Source organism: Sus scrofa, chromosome 12 (assembly GCF_054392235.1).
Source record: "Sus scrofa isolate SSC_HxYL_T2T_F1_AM1 chromosome 12, Sscrofa_HxYL_maternal_Yorkshire_Landrace_v2.0, whole genome shotgun sequence".
Taxonomy (NCBI): domain Eukaryota; kingdom Metazoa; phylum Chordata; class Mammalia; order Artiodactyla; family Suidae; genus Sus; species Sus scrofa.
In genome coordinates, this window is record NC_139394.1 from 47473795 (window position 1) to 47493739 (window position 19945).

Here is a 19945-nt window from a genome sequence, read left to right on the forward strand (position 1 = left end):
TGGATCCTAGTTGGGTTTGTTAACCACTCAGCCATGAAGGGAACTCCCTATATGAACAATTTTAATGTATCATTGTTTGCCTGTTATAATGTAGATATTTACCTATATAACTGTAAACACATTTATAGACATCCTTCTTATAGCCTATGTATTTTATTATTTTTATTGTCTTTTTTTTGGAAAAGGAAATGCATACTCATGGTTTAAGAAAATTCAAAAAATTCAAATAGTGCAAGGTGTACAATGAAAATCTCTTTCCCATCCTCGACCTCAGTCGTCCTCCCCAGAGGAACCACTGTCATAATTTTCCTGTGTACCCCGAGAAATGCTATGCACATTCAAACATACATGGGCTTTTCCACACAAATAGTGGAAGGCCAGACATACTGGTTTGCACCTTGCTTTCTTGCCTTTTTCACTTAATGGTTCTTGGCAATCATCCCACAAAAGCACATATGGTTTGGACACGGTCTTTTCAACAGCTGATAGAATATATTGCCTGGATCTACCGTAATGGATGATCCAGTCTCCTGCTGAAGACTGTTCCTTTCTTTTGTTCCTGTAGAAGATGCTTTAAGCACAGTTGTTGCCCTTATGCGCATGTGTCAGGAACATCTGTAGGATAAATGCTTAGCAGGGAAATTTTGCTAGGGCAGCTGATGCGTTTGAAAATGTACACTTTAAATTTTGATAGACACCATCAGATTGCCTCCTATAGGACTTGTACCAAATTAAACTCCACTCAGTAACATGTAAAAGTGCCTGTCTGCCCACACCATCACCAGCAGAGCCGTAGCAATGCCTCTGATCTTCGATACACTGAAAGGTAAAAATTGTATTCCGCTTTTGTCTTAATGTAACTTTCTTATGAGCAAGGCTGAACAATATATTTTTTTAAATATTGTAGCAGGTTTTAAAATTTTTATTATTATTTTTACTATTATTGTTTTTTTTGTCTTCTGTCTTTTTAGGGCCACACCCATGGCATATGGAAGTTCCCAGGCTAGGGGGCAAATTGGAGCTGTAGCTGCCGGCCTACGCCAGAGCCATAGCAATGCGGGATCCGAGCTGCCGTCTGCGACCTACACCACCTACACCACAGCTGACAGCAACGCTGAATCCTTAACCCACTGAGGGAGGCCAAGGATCGAACGTACATCCTTATGGACCCTAGTCGGGTTCGCTAACCACTGAGCTGTGAAGGGAACTCCCAAGTCTGAACAGTCTTTCAAAGTCACTTATATTTTGTTTTCTGTGAACTGACTAGACATCATTTTTAATTGCTGAGAAATAGCCCATGGGGAGGACTTACCATAATGTATCTAAAATTTCCTTTATTTATTTATTTATTTATTTATTTTTGTCTTTTTGCCATTTCTAGGACGGCTCCCGCGGCATATGGAGGTTCCCAGGCTAGGGGTCCAATCGGAGCTATAGCCGCTGGCCTACGCCAGAGCCACAGCAACGCCAGATCCGAGCCATATCTGCGGCCTACACCACAGCTCATGGCAACGCCGGATCCTTAACCCACTGAGCAAGGCCAGGGATCAAACCTGCAACCTCATGGTTCCTAGTTGGGTTCGTTAACCACTGAGCCTCGACGGGAACTCCTATGTTTTTTTCTAAATGTTCACTGTTATAAATAATAAGCATATTGAACATTTTTTTTTTTTTTTTGTATCAAGTGTCTTCAGCGTTTTGCCTTGTCTTCTTGGAATGGATTCTTGGAAATGAAATTGCGGGTCAAAGGATATTGGCATTTTCAAGACAGGATTGCCGATCTGCTCTTGGAAAGGCTTATGCTAGTTTACAACCCCATCAACAGTGTACATATGTGCCCAGTTCACGTTCCCATTGCCAGCATTGGCTTACCGTATTTAAAGGCTCCCCCAGGACACACCTGCTGCACGTTTATTTTGTGCCTTAAACCGGTGTTAGCCTAACCTTTAAAGCCAGTGGACTTTCCTCCTTTTGTATCACAAACCCAAATCCTTCCTGTCCAACTGAGGCTCAGCTTTGTTCTGGTTTCTGCATCAGAGACGTCCCTGTCTATTTTCCTTTCTCTGTAAACCCCCAGTGGCCAAGTTTGCGTGAATCATCGTAGAAGAAAAACATTCTCATTGTTCCAAGAAGCTTCTCTCCTGGACTACCAGTTGGAACAGACTACCCATGGCCCTGGTAATTTACAGTGTTGGGCCAATTTCTCCCGCACAGCAAAGCGATCCAGTCATATATATACATACATTCCTTTTTTCATATTATCTTCCATCGTGGTCTATCCCAGGAGACTGGATATAGTTCCCTGTGCTGTGCCCATCCATTCTACATGTAATAGTTTGCATCTCCTAACCCCAAACTCCTGGTCCATCCCACTCCCTCCCTCTTCCCCTTGGCAATCACAGGTCTGTTCTCCATGTCTGTGAGTCTGTCTCTGTTATGTAGATAGGTTCATTTGTGCCATATTTTGGACTGCACATAATAAGTGACATGTGGTATTTGTATTTCTCTTTCCAACTTATTTCACTTAGTATGAGAACCTCTAGTTGCATCCATGTTGCTGCAAATGGCATTTCATTCTTTTTTATGGTTGAGTAGTATTTCATTATATACCATATCTTCTTAATCCATTCATCTGTCGATGGACATTCAGTTTGTTTCCACATCTTGACTGTTGTGACTAGTGCTCCATGAACATGGGGGTGCATGTATATTTTCGGATTGTAGTTTTGTCCAGAAAGATTTATGTTAAAACAAAAGGGGAATGCTATTTTTACCTTCTAGTTTTTTCAAAGAGCAAAGCCATTATTAATACTTTGTGCTGGTGATGGTGTGGAGAGATAGGAACTTTTATTTTATTTTATTTTTTTTTGTCTTTTGTCTTTTTTTTTTTTGTTCTTGTTTTTGTTGTTGTTGCTATTTCTTGGGTCGCTCCCGCGGCATATGGAGGTTCCCAGGCTAGGGGTCCAATCGGAGCTGTAGCCACCGGCCTACGCCAGAGCCACAGCAACGCGGGATCCGAGCCGTGTCTGCAACCTACACCACAGCTCATGGCAACGCCGGATCGTTAACCCACTGAGCAAGGGCAGGGACCGAACCCACAACCTCATGGTTCCTAGTCGGATTCGTTAACCACTGCGCCACGACGGGAACTCCGAGATAGGCACTTTTAGATGGTCCTGGGTAGAGTTTAACTCGATACAAGTCTTGTAGAAGGCAATCTGATGTCGTCTATCAAAATTTAAAGTGTACGTGTTAAAACCTATCAGCCGCCCCAGCAAAATTTCACTGTGAGGAAGTTATTCCACAGGTGTTGCTGACACATGTGCACAAGGGCACTTAGAATGCAAAAACTCTCGCTCACCTAAGAGATCAGAAATCGTGCACTGGGGAGGGGAGCGCAGGAGGGTCTAGAAAGAGGGAGCCAAGGGCTGATCCGAGAGGAAAATACCAGGCATCAGATTCATTCATTTCAGATGTTTGAGATGATTGTTGGGAGGAGCAAGGTCGGAACCGGGGGCTGGGACTATGAGAAGCAAGTCAGGAAGGACAAAGCCAGAAAAGATGAGGGAGTCACTTGCATCCATCTGGGCACAAATGGATCCTGCGCTACCCTGGCCGTGGAAACGGTGCAGAAGAAAGCAAGAATTGCCAAAAAAGAGTCTGCAGGACTGGGTGACTGGTTCCGGCGGGGCGGGTTCAACAACAGAAATGCATCTCCTCACCGTTCTGGAGGCTGGACAGCCAAGATCACGGCGTAGGTGGTATTAGTTTCTGGGGCGGCCTCTCTCCTCAGCTTGTAAAGGGCGTCTCCTTACATGGCCCGCTGTTTCCTTACATGGCCTTTTCCTTGTGTGCCCGCAGAGGGCCCGGGTGCCTCTTCCTCTTCTAAGGACACCAGTCCTACCGGATCGAGGCCCTTCCCTCCTGACTGCATCTAACCTTCATCTCCTCCTCAAAGGCCCCATCCCCAAATCCAGTTCCACTGGGGGGTTAGGGCTTCAACACGTAAATTTTATTTTATAATTTTATTTTGTCTTTTTTGCCATTTTCTTGGGCCACACCCAAAGCACATGGAGGTTCCCAGGCTAGGGGTCCAGTCGGAGCTGTAGCTGCCGGCCTACGCCAGAGCCATAGCAACGCAGGATCTGAGCCTTGTCTGCAACCTACACCACAGCTCACGGCAACGCCGGATCCTTAACCCCCTGAGCAAGGCCAGGGACCTAACCCGCAACCTCATGGTTCCTAGTCGGATTCGTTAACCACTGCGCTGTGACGGGAATTCCCAACACACAAATTTTAGAGGAAGCACAATTTACTCCATAACCCTAATCCAGGAGAAGTAAGATTTGGGGATAGGATGATTCGGTTAATTTCTTTTGGTGTATTTTCCCCTGGGGCTTTCAAAAGGGAATTGTAATCATAGGTATAAGCAAATAAAAAAATTTGGTCTTTTCCTTTTTTTTTTTTATAAGCATTTCCTCGAATTGTTGTGTAGTCTCCATAACTCTCATTTTTAGAGGATATGTTGCATGTCTGGTAGTAGCCTAGCCTTGTTCCCAGTCTTTATCTTAACTAGTTTCCCTTGGCGAGCTCAACAGCTGCCGGCTCTATCCATCATTCCTTTGCTGAGCTAACTGTAACTGTTCCTTTCTTCCCGTCTGATGGCAGACCCCCACCTTAAGGCCACATCATTGTGGGTCACAGGCTTCCTCATTGGTCCACTGGTCATCTTGCCATTAGTTGCCCAGGCTCCATTCACTTATCACAGAAGAAACCAATGACTCTTAAGGATGGTTTTCACGTTAGCTCCTCTACTGAACCATCAACTGGAAGATAATGTCCAATCTCCTATTTCAGGCACTAGACGTCTTCCATGATCCAATATTAAGCTAACTCGGTTACCACTCACCCACGCTGTTTCTATGTGAACCTTTTCTAGAGTCTGATAGGCCCGTCCCTGTCCTTCCAGAATGGCCTGTCACTCCCAGGTCATTAACTTTGCTTCATTCCGATGTCCTTCTCCAGCACCTGGTTTTATCCCAGTTGGGTTCTCAAAATATATTCATGGGCACGTTTGACTTTCTTGCTAGACCGTGACTCACTTCTATGACTTTGGCGTTGGCACACAGCCCACTGTGGAGACCCAGACACACCCGAACTTCTCTAGATTCAAATGCTGGCTCTGTCGTGTACAAACTCTGTGACCCTAGAGGAATCACTGAACATCAAGCCTCTGTTTCCTCATCTGTAAAACTGGGACCAAAGTAGCATCTGGTTCACCTGACTCTTGGGTATAAGGTGTAGGGTGCACGGTTATGTGTAAGTCACCTCCCCACGTCCCAGGATATAAGTGCTTGATATATCTTAGCTATTTTGATGATGTTGGCCGGGATGAGCACTCTGGAGATATTTGTGGGATGAATTTCAGCTTTGCTCATGCCCGGACAAAAAGGAGCAATGGCTGTTCTTTTCCCTTCTCATGATCCACAGCCTCCTCTCTAGAACCTTCCCTAACACGCCCGTCTTCTAGCCCTGACGCCACGGGGCCCCAGAATGAGAGGCTCTGAATGCTTGTTTCCCTCTTGGCAGCTTGAGTAGATTTGCCCCAAAGCCCAACCAGCTTCCTGCCAGGAACCAGCTTCATGGGTTTGACTGACGTTTCCAGATAGGACAGATATCCTGACTTACCTGGGCTGGGGCTGAGAGAAGACTCAGAGCTCGAACCAGTGCCTCTCATCAGGCCTGTCCCTAAGGTTGGAGGATCCTCCACAGGAAGACAAAAGGAGGCCCACATCCATCTGTCCAAGTGAAAGTTGTAAAAGTTGTGAATCAGGCTAAAAAAGTGCTAAATATGTTCCATCCTTGACACATCCTTACCTTGACACACCTTGACACGTCTATACCTTGACAAAGGCACCCTCTTAATGGCAAGTGGAGGGAGAGGGAGTAGGATGGACTGGGAATCTGGGGTTAATAGATGCAAACTAATGCATTTGGAGTGGATAAGCAATGAGATCCTGCCGTATAGCACTGGGAACTCTATCTGGTCACTCATGATGGAGCATGATAATGTGAGAAATAAAATGTATATATGTATGTGTGACTGGGTCACTTTGCTGTACGGTAGAAAATTGACAGACCACTGTAAACCAACTATAATAGAAAAAATAAAAATCATTTAAAAATCTACAAAAATATATATACATGTGTAAATGTGTGGAAAAATAAGTGGACAGCTATGTAGTTCTTATTACTGCAACTGGCAAAATAGCAAATATGACTGAATCTAATTATAATTCTTTCTGTCTGGATGCTCTATAGATGGGCCAGAGATGTTTGAATGAATATAATAAAAACTATTTAGAAATTAAAATTGTTTTTATGTTTCCAAAGATTTAATTTTGAGCATTTTAGAGTAAAGTCATATTAAACTTGAGAAGTATCCATGAAACTCCCCATTTATTTATTTATTTATAGTCTTTTTGTCTTTTTAGGGCCGCATCTGTGGCATATGGAGGTTCCCGGGCTAGGGGTCTCATCGGAACTATAGCTGCCGGCCTACACCACAGCCACAGTAACACCAGATCCTTAACCCACTGAGAGAGGCCAGGGATCAAACCCACAACCTCATGGTTCCTAGTCGGATTTGTTAACCGCTGAGCTATGACGGGAACTCCTTAAATTTCTTCTTGAGTCAGTTTATTTCTTTAGGAATTTGTCCATGTGTTTCTAAGTTTTCAAATTCATTCGCATAAAATTCTTTATAATATTTTCCATCTTTTCAATATATGTGGCATCTGCAGTTATATACCATTTTTCGTTGTTAATATTATACCTTCTGTTATTTTTTCTTGATCAGTTTTGCCAGAAGTTTGTTAGTATTATCAAACTTTTAAAATAACATAATTTTGGTTTTGTTGATCCTTTTATGTATGTTTGTTTTATGTTTCATTATTCTGTGCTCTCATTTTTATTATTTCTTTCTTTACAGCTTTCTTTGGGTTGTAAGTTTTTTTGATCTTTTTAAAAAAACTTATTATGTAATGAAAGCATCTAAAAATGTACATTTCCTGGAGTTCCTGTTGTGGCGCAGCAGAAATGAATCCGACTAGGAATCATGAGGTTGTGGGTTTGATCCCTGACCTGGCTCAGTGGATTAGGGATCTGGCATTGCTGTGGCTGTGGCTGTGGCCGGCAGCTGCAGCTCCAATTCGACCCCTAGCCTGGGAATCTCCAGATGCTGTGGGTGCGGCCCTTAAAGACAAAAAAAAAAAAAAAAAAAAAAAAAAAAAGCAATGAAGCATGAGGTCCCTTGTGGCTCAGTGGTTGAGGACCTGATGTATCTGTGAGGAGGCAGGTTCGATCCCTGGCTTTGCTCAGTGGGTTGGGGATTTGGCATTGCTGCAAATGGTGGAGCCAGAGGATGAAAGGACCTTGGGTTTCTGGGTTACCACGTGGAGAAAAGCTGTCTGTCCACCAGGAACACTGAAATCAACTGTAGTGAGAGGTACACTTGTATCATGTTAAGCCATTGACATTCTGGAGTTCATCTATTATAGCAACTAGTGTTCCTCTAACTAATACACCTGCCTGCTTTGATTGAATCGCACTAAAAATGAATTTCTAATCGGAATGATATATACCTATCCTCTTCAACAAATTTTTGTATCAAGAGGTCATCTGAAGCTCTTTCCAGATTCTGCTCTTCTAGCCAGGTCAATGTATTTGTTAAGGGATGATTGATAATGGGGTTTGGGGAAATACTTCAGTAAACCTTTTATGGAGTCTTTCCAGTGTTTCTTCACTTTTTTGTCCCAAGTTTGTTCATTTTAGCTTTCTTTCTTTCTTTCTTTTTTTTTTTTTTTTTGGTCTTTTTGCTATTTCTTGGGCTGCTCCCGCGGCATATGGAGGTTCCCAGGCTAGGGGTCGAATCGGAGCCGTAGCCACCGGCCTACGCCAGAGCCACAGCAACGTGGGATCCGAGCCGCATCTGCAACCTACACCACAGCTCATGGCAACGCCGGATCCTTAACCCACTGAGCAAGGGCAGGGACCGAACCCGCAACCTCATGGTTCCTAGTCGGATTCGTTAACCACTGCGCCAGGACGGGAACTCCGCTTTCTTTCTTTTTTCATTGTTTAAAGTTTTACTGAAGCAGTGTTGATTTCCAGTGTTGTGATCATTTCTGCCGTTCAACAAAGTGATTTAATTAGACATGTACACATATCCATTCTTTCAGATTCTTTCCCCTATAGATTATCACAGACTCTTGGGTCAAATTCTCTGTGCTATACAGCACGTTTCTGTTGGCCAATCATTCCCTATACCCCAGTAGGCATAGGCCGGTCCCTTTCCAGTGTTTCTCTATAGTGGTAAAATAATTTTGGTGAGTTCTTCACAAGAGTTCATAACCAAGTCCATAGTGGAAAGGTTTTCAGTATTTATTGGTTGGGTCAATGAAGTTGCTTGTGGGCCCTTAGGTGGGCTGGGTCTGATATGGTCTCCATTTAGGAAGGGCTCCATGCCAAGCACGTTGCATAGTTTTTCTTCCAGTCCTCCCAACACCATCAGGAGGTAGGAAACATGACTCCCCCTTTTAAAGCTAATGAAACAGGCTCAGAGAAAGCAAGTCACTTGCTTAAAGTGCCCTGAGACTCAAATCTGGGTGTGTCTAGCCCCAGACTGCATTCCGCTGTTCCGGTGGGAATCAAGCCCAAGAAGAGGCCATGTTCCACCTGATTTTCCCCAGAGCACCCTGTCCTGGGCTCCCTGCAGAGGGTCGCAGCCATCAGCCACATTGTCCTCAGGTCCAGAGGCTGGGGCGACCTCAGCACAAGTTCCTTTTTCCTTTGGCGCTTCAACCCGAAATGGAGCCATGGGTATGTGATAGACCCTCAGCATGGGGAAAACCTGTGTGTGTGTGTGTGTGTGTGTGTGTGCATGCCTGCCCATGTGTGCACACGCACGTGTGTGCCAGTGACGGGGGGCCTGTGTAAAGCAATCAGAGAGAGCCATTAGCCTCCTCTCTCCCTAACCCCCTTCGCTACTGCCATCGCCTCGCAGCCCTTGGCATCCGCCGGAGGATGGATGCTTCCTGCTTTGGGGGAAGCACCGTTGAGCATCCCAAGAGAAATCCGAGTGTCTATCTTGCTCTGAGCATTGCCAAGGAGATTTCTGGAAGTCACTTTTGGGACTCGTCTTCAGAGTCCAAGATATCCCAAGACGATGGTTACAACTAGGTCCTGTAAAGACAAAAAGAAATGAGATTATGAGTTTTTTCTTTCGTTTCAAATTTTTCTGAGATGTGGTTTTCTTATTTCTATAATGAAAAGCGATGGCAAATGCAATGAAGTGAACAAGCTGTATGTTGCTTCTCTCTGTGAGAAAAACCTGCTGGTAGTTCAGCATTGCTGTTTGCAAGTGTTTTTAAGTAGAAACACCGCATCCACAAGGAGGTCTTACCCATTATTATTTTTTTATTGTGGTAAAATCTACATAACATAAAACTTACCATTTCAAGGTGTGCAATTCAGTGGCATTACGTACGCTCGCACTGTTGGGCAACCATGACCACCATCCATTTCCAAAACTTTCTCCCTAAACTGAAGCTCTCCACTTGGTAAACATGAATTCCTCATTCCCTTCTCCCTCTAGCCCTTGGTAACCTCTATTTTACGTTCTGTCCTATGCACTTGACTATTCTAGATACTTTGTATGTGGAATCATACAGTATTTGTCCTTTTGAGTCTGGCTTATGTCACTTAGCATGGTGTCTTCCAAGGTTCATCTCTATGACGGTGTGTATTGGAATTTCCTTTTTTTTTATTATAGTTGATTTATGTTTTGTCAATTTCTGCTGCACAGCAAGGTGACCCAGCTATATATCCATATACACTCTTTTTTTTCATATTATTCTCCATCATGTTCCATCACGAGTGATCAGATAGAGTTCCCTGTGCTACACAGCAGGATCTCATTGCTGATCCACTCCAAAGGCAGCAGTTTGCATCTATTAACCCTAAGCTCCTAGTCCATCCCACTCCCTCCCCCAGCCATTTCCTTCTTCTTTTAAGTCTGAATAATATTCCATGATACATATATACTACATTTTTTTTCTTTTTGTCTTTTTAGGGCTGCCCTCGCGGCATATGGAGGTTCCCAGGCTAGGGGTTGTATCATAGCTGCAGCTGCCAGCCTACACCACAGCCACAGCAATGCCAGATCCGAGCTGCATCTGTGACCTATACCATAGCTCATGGCAACGCCAGATCTTTAACCCACCGAGCGAGGCCAGGGGTGGAACCTGCATCCTCATGGATCCTAGTCGGATTCATTTCTGCTGAGCCACAGTGGGAACTCCAGTATATACTACATTTTATTTATCCATTCATCTGCCAATGGACATTTGGGTTATTTCTACCTTTTGGCTATTGCGAGTAACGCTGCTACATGAACACGGGGGTATAAATACATGTTTGAGTCTCTATTTTCACTGCTTCCACCTAGAAGTGGAAGTGCTGTCAAGGAGGTTTTTAGGACTCCTTTTTAACACTTTCCCAGGAAATTATTTTGAGCTTCCTCCGCTATGGCTTCTCTTGGTCCTTTGAATGTGGATTTTGAGACATGTCCAGCAGTTTTGGAAGGCTTACCAACCGGCGGGTTTCTTTTGGTTGCTGTAGGTTGGCATGGCACTAGAGGGCTTATATACACCTCATATTATTTTTTTTTTTTTTTTTTTTTTTTTGTCTTTTGTTGTTGTTGCTATTTCTTGGGCCGCTCCCGCGGCATAGGGAGGTTCCCAGGCTAGGGGTTGAATCGGACCTGTAGCCACCGGCCTACGCCAGAGCCACAGCAACGCGGGATCCGAGCCGCGTCTGCAACCTACACCACAGCTCACGGCAACGCCGGATCGTTAACCCACTGAGCAAGGGCAGGGACCGAACCCGCAACCTCATGGTTCCTAGTCGGATTTGTTAACCACTGCGCCACGATGGGAACTCCACACCTCATCTTCTAATAAAGCAAAGCTGAGAAGTAAGGATAGTGTCTCCCTGTCCTGATGCAGGCTGACGGTGGTAAGAGCTGCCCAGAGTACAGAGTAGGAGTCACAAGGTCAGGCTTCAAGCTCAGATCTGCCTGAACTCAAAGCTGTGCTTGGTTTATTACCATGTTCTCTTACTTGAAAGCCATTTGCTGGGCTATCAAATTGGGGGACATCATTTTGGATCACAAAGATATGACATGAAGACTGATTTAGGAGTTCCCATTGTGGCTCAGCAGAAACAAATCTGACTAGGAACCATGAGGTCGTGGGTGTGATCCACAGCCTCGATCATCCTGTGTTGCTATGAGCTGTGGTGTAGGTCACAGATGCAGCTCGGATCCCGGGTTGCTGTGGCTGTGGTGTAGGCCAGCAGCTATAGCTCTGATTGGACCCCTAACCTGGGAACCTCCATATGCCGGGGGGGGGGGGGGGGCTTAAAAAAAAAAGACCAAAAAAAAAAAAAAAGACTGATTTAAAAATGTTTGGGGTGGGGGAGGGATGGGCTGGGGGTTTGGGTGGAAATGCTGTAAAATTGGGTTGTGATGCTCATGGAAAAACTATAAATATAATGAAATTCATTGAGTTACAAAAATAAAATTGTTCATTATAGGGAGTTCTTTTGTGGCGCAGTGGGGTAAGGATCCCGCATGTCACTGCTGTGGCTCAGGTCCCTGATGTGCCTCAGGTCGAACCCTGGCTCTGGGGAACTTCTGAAGGCTGCAGGTGTGGCGGAAACAGAGAGAGGGAGGGGGAGGGGAGGAGGGGAGGAGGAGAGGAGAGAGGAAGGGAGGGGAGAAGGGGGCCAGGGGGGGGAGGGGAAGGGGGAGGGATGTTTATTATAAATGTTTTCCAATCAAAATAAATGATCAAGGTCTAAAATTTGGAATATAGAGACAAGCTGAAAGAAAAAAGTTTAACCCCCCCCCCCCCCCCCCCCCGCCCCGTCTCTACAGCGGACTGTCAGTCAACTGTATCTCGCTGCACAAACTTTAATTGAAATCTTCGCACAGTTCACCTGGGCACTGTGTTCACTTGGTCACACGAGGCTGAGAAAAGACAAGCATTTAGTAACCTTAACGAAGCTGTGTCTTTTCCTTTATAAAGGCCTACATTGTCAGGAGATAGGAGGGGGCATTGCAGCCACAGAGCAGTAATGCTTGGATCTCCCTTCAAGAAGGAACACATGTGGGGTTCCCGTCGTGGCTCAGTGGTTAAAGGAATCCGCCTAGGAACCATGAGGTTGTAGGTTCCATCCCTGGCCTCTCTCAGTGGGTTAAGGATCCGGCCTTGCCGTGGGCTGTGGTGTAGGTCGCAGACGTTGCTCAGATCGGGTATTGCTGTGGCAGGCAGCTACAGCTCCGATTCAACCCATAGCCTGGGAACCTCCATATGCTGCGGGTGCGGCCCTAAAAAGACAAAAAACAAAACAAAACACGCGAAGTTCTCAGCTGTGAGGAATTCAGTTAGCGAATCGCCGCCGCAGCATCTAAGCCAGCTCCGTGCTCTACCTGGGCAACTCCCAAGCCAATGATGGAGACACCAGCACCTACCATTTCTGCCCAGCGGAGCACTCGGCTAATGGGCAACTTTGCTTCACTCCCCAGCGGGTTGCTCAAGACTTTGCGTGACCTGCACTGCGATCTGAGATGTTCTTGGCGCTATTTTTCTTCCTCTTGTCTTTCTTTTCACAGGATCAGGTCTGCATGGCCCTCCAAAGGCTTTATCCTGTCTAGTTCTGTTTCCTCACCCTTTATCTTTCATCGTGAGTGCTCTCCAACAAACCTCTTAACTCCAACTCTGCATCTGCTAACTCTTAATTCCAGCATCTGCTTCGTGGCGGACCCAGCTCACCATAGGTGGTGACAGCTGATGAGAAGTTCTATGCATATTTCTGAGCTTTTATTTAGTCTTTGAAAAGCTAAGCATAAAATTTCTACATCAAGGGTCGCTTTGCCGTACAGCAGAAATCAGCACGGCATTGTAAATCAACTATAATTTTAAAAAGACAGTAAAAAAAAAAAAAAAAGTAATGTTCAACAGAGAGCAATTTTGGACTTCCTACAGAGCAAGAAAGTATAAGAACTGAGTTTTCACAAGATGGTGGTTGTGTCCCAGAGCCAAGTCCAAGCTTAGCGACCCCAGAGCCTCGAACCTGGGATCCTCTGGAACAGCGGCGGGGGTGGGGTGGGGGGGTTGGAGGAAGAGGCCTGGTTGGGGGAGGAGCCAGGGCGGGGCTTAGGACTGGGTGGGGACGGGGGAGGGTAGGTATTTAGGGCTGGGCCCTGGGGGCGGTGCTTCTCCGAGCAGGTGAGGGGTGGGGCTTAGGGGGAGCCTATGAGGGTGGAGGGGTGGGGCCTGAGTGGAGGAGGAGCCTGAGGAGGAAGTTAGCTGAAATGTGTGAGCCGGAGATGGGTCTGTGGTACGTCCCAGGGATTTTGTGTAATGAGAGGGCGGAGCCTTTAGAGGGTGGGTTGTCAGGCTAATTGGTAAGGTGACCCTGAATGACGGGGTGTGAGGTTATGGTTGTGGCTCCCACTTTTGGGGTACGGATGATAAAAAAAAAAACCCCGACTTTTCTGAGTATTTTTCTCAATCAAATCTTTTAAGATGCACAAAATGGGAAACTAGAGAAGAAAGACTAATGAAAAAATGGGGCAGGAAAGAGAAAGCCACAAGGGAAGCGCCCCCTATGGAAACAAAGACAGGTAACACTGAAAAAAAAAAAACGGGATTATCGGAAACAAAACGGCTGCTTTCTAGAAGTCCCGGTGGTAAGTAATCAATAAAGTCTGATGAATGTGGAAGAACAGAACCTAGTAAAATGTGTTACAGCTGAGTTTCTTGCAATGCACGCGAGTGTGAATTAAGTGCTAAACACATAAAATAAATATATGAAACTAGTTGGATCTGTTGCAACTCATGCCACTGCAGGAGCTTTTAAGAGTTGCTAATAAAATCATAACGCATTTTCTTTATCTAACTCTGTGTTTGGAAACACAACAGACTGTTTGCTGGCGGCTATGCAGCTCGCCGGCCACGGTCACAGGGTCACACCTTTCCTTCTTCCATAGCCTGGTGAGCAGCTCTTGCAGTAAACCGTGTCTCAGGCTCATGGAAGCATGTTCATCCCGATCGCGTGTCAGCGGTCTAGCCTGGGAAGCCTGCAGCTGCCCGCTGGGGGCAGGGGCTCTATTTTGCTCCTGTCATGGGGGTTGCATCTAGGGCCTTAGGGAACATAGCTCTGGACATTCTCCTCATTGGTCCCGTTTACTTCCCTGACACTGAAAAGACCCACTCACGCTGCCTCCTCCTCCCACACCCCAAATAACCCAAGAACTGCATCTTTGCTTAGTTTGGGGGGTCTCAACCTGGCCGCCCCCTTCACTAATACCCTAGTTGCATGCCTGACTGTTGAACTCAGACCCTGTTCAGGTGTGGCCAGGTGGCAGCATTTTTCAAGCTCCCCAGGTGATAACACTAGGTTAGCTAAACCCATTTCCCTGATGGAAGGAGATAGGAAAGATACCCTTGCTACAGACTTGGCCCCAGGCCCATTCCCTGGCCATACTGCTGCGCTTGAGGACAGAGACCCGCCACTTTCATCTTGCTCCATCCTGCAGTGTCCGCCATAGTTCTTCACGTGGAGCGAGCAGATGCCCACAGCCTTGTCCTTCGTGAAATAAAATTGACTTTCTTATGGAGAAACCCTTAGATTTAGTCCTCCCCACATTCCCATCCAGACCCTCAATTGAGCCAGAAAGATGAATGGAACTTGGGGTGAAAAACCCAGGATCCAGCTCTGTCTTTGACAGCAAGTGGCCGTGTAGCCCTAGTCTTGGGGTGTCTTGTCCCTAAACCATGAGGGTGAGAGTTTCCATCTGAAAATGGGAATAACTTTTACTCACAGATGTTCTTTTATTGGGGGCTTGGCCTTGAGCTACGACTTGAGGGCTATCCTTTCCAATCCTCTCAGCCATCCTTAGGTAGGTCATTTTATTACCTTTTTACCTGTGGGGGACTCAGCCAAACAAACTTGTTTGGGTGCTACAGCTAGTTATGGGAATCTGGATCTGTTCCTGGTGATTGGAAGTGTGGGCTTTGGAATCAGACAGGCTAGGTTGATATCCCTGCCCCCTCTCTTGCTAGACGGCAGTCTTGGCCAGGTGTTTGACCTGTCCGATCTTCAGGGCTTTTTTTTTTTTTTTTCCCCCTTTTTACAGCCATACCTGCAGCATATGAAAGTTCCCAGGCTAGGGGTTGAATCTGAGCTGCAGCTGCCAGCCTATGCCACAGCCACAGCAACACCAGGTCTGAGCTGCAACTGCAGCCTGCACTGCAGCTGGTGGCAATGCCGGATCCTTAACCCACTGAGTGAGGCTAGGGATTGAACCTGCATCCTCATAGATAATAGTCAGGTTCTTAACCCACTGAGCCACAAAGGGAACTCCTCCAGTCTGCAGTTTTAATTATAACTGTCTGAACTCTGTCCTACTTTGGGACGGACTCCAGCTGGGTGGCAGTAGGGGATCAGGAGAGCAGGGTAAGTAGCGGGCTGCTGCAGCTGCCCAGCCCCAAATGGGGGCATGAACTTCTACCCTTTTTCAGCCTGGAGTTTCCTCCAGGCAGTGAGGCCAGGGAGGAACACGTGAGGCCACTGGGATGAGCACACACACAACTGACAAATCACACAGACTTTGATCAACCTCAGGGGCAGAAGCAACAGGTATGGGCTAGACCGGCACCCTCCCTTCAGTGTGTAGTTCAAGTTAATCCTTTATCGGGCACGATTCAGATCCTATCTCCCTGGACCTCAACTTAGGGCACAAACGGCTCTCCAACTCCTCCCAGACTTTGCTTAAAGGTGGAGCCAGCTGGACTCTAGGTGGCCGGACCTGGGATGACTGTTTGCTTTGTACATGGCTTTCCTTAATATAACATCAGAGCATAGAGTGGGGGCATGTTGCCAGGGCTACTGGATTTGGGGCATATGCTGCTTTAGCCTGACACCATTTGCTTACACGTCTCCTATGTTCCAGACTCTTCTGGCCCCTTGCTTTTGGGGTCCCCCCCAATCTAAACATGCTGACATTTCTCTCTCCTTCTTTTCTCTGTTTCTGCACAGGTGCTTCTGGATCTTTGCCCTGAATTCACTGACTTCATTGTCTGTTTCTGCTGACTGCTTCTGATACCCTCTTCCTCCTCCGGTATAAATGACTCCCTCTGAGCCACAGTCACCCGACACTCGTCTCACAGGTTATTGCAAGGAGTAATCGAGATAACATGTGTAAGCAGCAGGTATATTGTAAATACTTCTACAAATCAGCTATAATTATGTAAACAACTATCATCCTGTGTGGGGTAAGCTCTGATAGCAGAAAGTACAAAGTACACTAAAAAATGCTCAGGAAACTGAGAAATGATAAAACAGTGACTGGTTACAATGACTGTGTGTGTGGGAGTCCAGGGTCCCCGCCTGATACCTTTAGTTACTTATTCAGTAAACATTTATGGAGATCAGTGGTGGCCACTTGCCATAGTCACAGCTGCCCAGTGGCTTTATTTGTTTTAAGTTGTTAACTAAAATCTTTTGCTGTGCTCAGTTCAGCTCTATTTTTTTTGTCATTATTATTTTATTGTTGATAAGTTATTATTGACTTATTTTTTTTAGCTGCCCCGTGGCATATGGCATTCGCCTTGCTGGGCTGGGTATTGAATCTGTGTTGCAGCACTTCAGAGACCCCTAGATCCTGCTGTGTCACAGCGGGGGACATCTGTCTTTATTTTTAATTGAAGTATAGTTGATTTGCAATGCTGTGTTAGTTTCAGGTGTACAGCAGAGTGATTCAGTTATATAAATAAATAAATACATACATATATTCTTTTTCAGATTCTTTGCCATGACAGGTCATTACAAGCTATGGGGTATAGTTCCCCGTGCTACACAGTGGGCGCTTGTTGGTTATCTGTTTTACAAATAGTAGTGTGTATCTGTTAATCCCAATTTATCTCTCCCCGGGCTACATCGGGTCCTTAACCTACTGAGCCACAGCGGGAACTCCTGTGATTATTGAGGCCCTTCTCTGTGCCACGATCATTCTGGAGACAAAAGGATGAATAAGAGGTCTGGCCAGTAGCTATGGAGAGAGGTCACTTTCTCATCGAACATCTATGGTACTGTCACTTGAGCTTCATCTTGCTGGTCTCTGAGTATTTTTGGTGACCCTCTGGGGGCGGGGAGGGGGGCTGATTCTATGTTCAGCCGTTCTGTCCTGGTTGTCCCTTGCCACCCTGGCCATCCTGCGCAGGACACGGGTCGGTGGGCATGTCACAGAGCCTCGTCATTTTCTGCCCAGCTTTGGTCCTGTGCACCTGCAGGGTCACGGAGGAGATGAGTGTCTTCTCCTTTTAGGTGGACACAGGCAGCCCTAGTCTTGATTTGATGTTGCGGGATGACCTCTTCCCAGGATGACCGATGGCAGGAACGTCTACTCCTGGCAGGGGAACCCCTCCAGTCCTTCCTTGGTATGTTTCTGCCCGGAGAGCCCAGCGTGGCTTTACCTCCAACCCCAAAGAGCCAGTCCCAGTCCCGACCCTCAGTCTTAAATAGCATCCCGAGCAGGACGTTAACACAGTCCTGCCCAGGGCAGGGTCATTTTTACAGTCTCTTCTCCAGCTCTCGGTGAAGACCAGGTCTCAGTTTCTCATCTTCTGCGAGTGTGGCCTGCATGAGACCATCCATAATCCTAAGCTTAAAAAATGGTTTTCTGGCACAGGAAAGTCCACATCCGTGCCTGGCGCAAGAGACTTTTCTCTCCTCGTTGGCAGGGTACCACTCTGCTACCCGGAGAACCTTTTCCTGCATCTCACAGACTTGCTTGGTTCCCACGAGCCCTGGCTGTCTCCCCATCTCCATAGCTACAGGAGTGTTTGCTTTCTGTCTTCACAGCTATGAGACACACGGAGTGGATTTGTCCTCAAATAAAAGGCAATCTTCTCTAGGAGTAATTCAACTCTGGTAAAAATAGAGACCTGCTTTCATCTCCCTCCTACTCTCAGCTTTGGCCTTTCCTGTTGAAATCTCAAGATCTTGGGACTCTTAGCCCGCATTTAATCTCAGAGTTCCCTGTATTTTCCCTCTGTTATGGGCCGAGTTGGTTTCTCCAAGATTCCTATGTTAACGTCCCAATTTCCAATACCTCAGCATGTGTCTATATTTGGAGACCGAAGTTCTTTAAAGAGGTAAGTTAAAATGAGGTCATATGTCCTTAAAAGGAGAGGTGATCAGAACACAGACACACACACAGGGAAGAGCGTGTGAAGACACAGGGAGAAGATGGCCATTCACAAGCCAAGGAGGGAGGCTTCAGAAGGAACCAGCCCTGCCCACACCTTGATCTTGGACTTCCAGGCTCCAGCATCGTGAGACAACAAATTTCTGTTGTGTGAGCCACCCAGTGTGCGGTGCTTTGGGATGGCAGCCTCAGCTGACTAGCGCACCCTCCCCCGTGGCAGTCTTTGCAAGAAGCTGTTCTTCTTTTAATACAGGGCACTCACTCCTCTCCACGGGGGTCAAGGGGACGGGTTTGGAGCGTCTAGAAGGGAACACAGCATGTCTGTACCCACTCTCTGTGTGCAAGGGCATCTTTACCAAGCGTGTAGTTTCAGGAGGGGCGCAGAGGTGAGGTTAGAAGTGGATGCCATGCTGATCGGCCATAAAAATTGCTTCCCCTCTGGCCATGGAGGAGGCAGGGAGGTTCAACTCTTTTACGTCTGCAAGGTAGGCCGCCAAACCAGACACTTTGAAGCTACCCCATCCAACAAGGGAGCCGCCAGCTACATGTGGCTGTTGGGCACTTGAAATGCAGTTTGTCTAAAGTCAACAAATGGCAAATGCTGGAGAGGGTGGGGAGAAAGGGGAACCCTCCTGCACTGTTGCTGGGAGTGTAAATTGGTACAAACACTATGGAAAACAGTATGGAGGTACCTCAGGAAACTAAATACAGAATTTATGATCCAGGAACCCCACTCCTGGGCATATATCTGGACAAAGCTTTCCTTGAAAAAGACACATGCACCCCTATGTTCATTGCAGTGCTATTCACAATAGCCAAGACATGGAAGCAACCTAAATGTCCATCGATGGATGAATAGATGAAGAAGATGTGGTACATATACACAATGGAATATTACTCAGCCATAAAAAAGACAAACGAATGCCATTTGCAGCAACATGGATGGAACTAGAGCTTCTCGTACTAAGTGAAGTAAGTCAGAAAGAAAAAGACAAATACCATATGATGTCATTTATTTGTGGAATCTAAAATATGGAAGAGATGATCCTATCTGAAAAACCGGAAACAGATCATGGCCAAGGAGAGCAGACTTGGGGATCCCAGGGGAGAAGGGGGAGGGAGTGGGATGGATGGGCATTTTGGGGGTTTTTTTGGATGGAAACTGTTATATTTGGATTGGATGGGCAATGGGGCACTACTCTACAGCACAGGGAAATGGGTGTAGCTGGATCCCTTTGCTGTACAACAGAACTTGAGGAAACATTGTAAATCAACTACACTTTAATAAAAAAAGAAGGAAATGTAGTCTGTCTGAATGGAGATGTGCTAAAAGTGTGAAATATATAAAAACTTAGTTTAAAAAAATGCAAAGATCTTAGTAATAGTTTTTATATAGATTACATGTTGAAATGTATTTTGGGTAGATTGAATTGAATATATAAAATTATTTTCACTTGTTTCTTTTTCTTTTTTAATGTGGTTATGAGAAAATTTAGGATTACATAGGTGGCTTGTACTTCTTTCTTTCTTTTTTTTTCCTTTTTTACAGCCACATGTGCAGCATATGGAAGTTACTGGCCTAGGGGTTGAATTGGAGTTGCAGCTGCC

General features: G+C 46.0%; 1 long non-coding RNA gene across 2 annotated transcripts; it reads left to right on the plus strand.

Annotated features, from left to right (window-relative positions):
* The first annotated feature begins 13415 nt into the window (after positions 1-13415).
* Positions 13416-19642, plus strand: LOC110256058 (uncharacterized). Of its 2 annotated transcripts, XR_014821446.1 has the most exons (3): positions 13416-13816; positions 16168-17567; positions 17992-19642. It is a non-coding gene; the product is annotated as an uncharacterized LOC110256058 (long non-coding RNA). The 2 variants fall into 2 exon arrangements; XR_014821445.1 differs by having other exon boundaries at positions 16168-19642.
* The last annotated feature ends 303 nt before the right edge of the window (positions 19643-19945 follow it).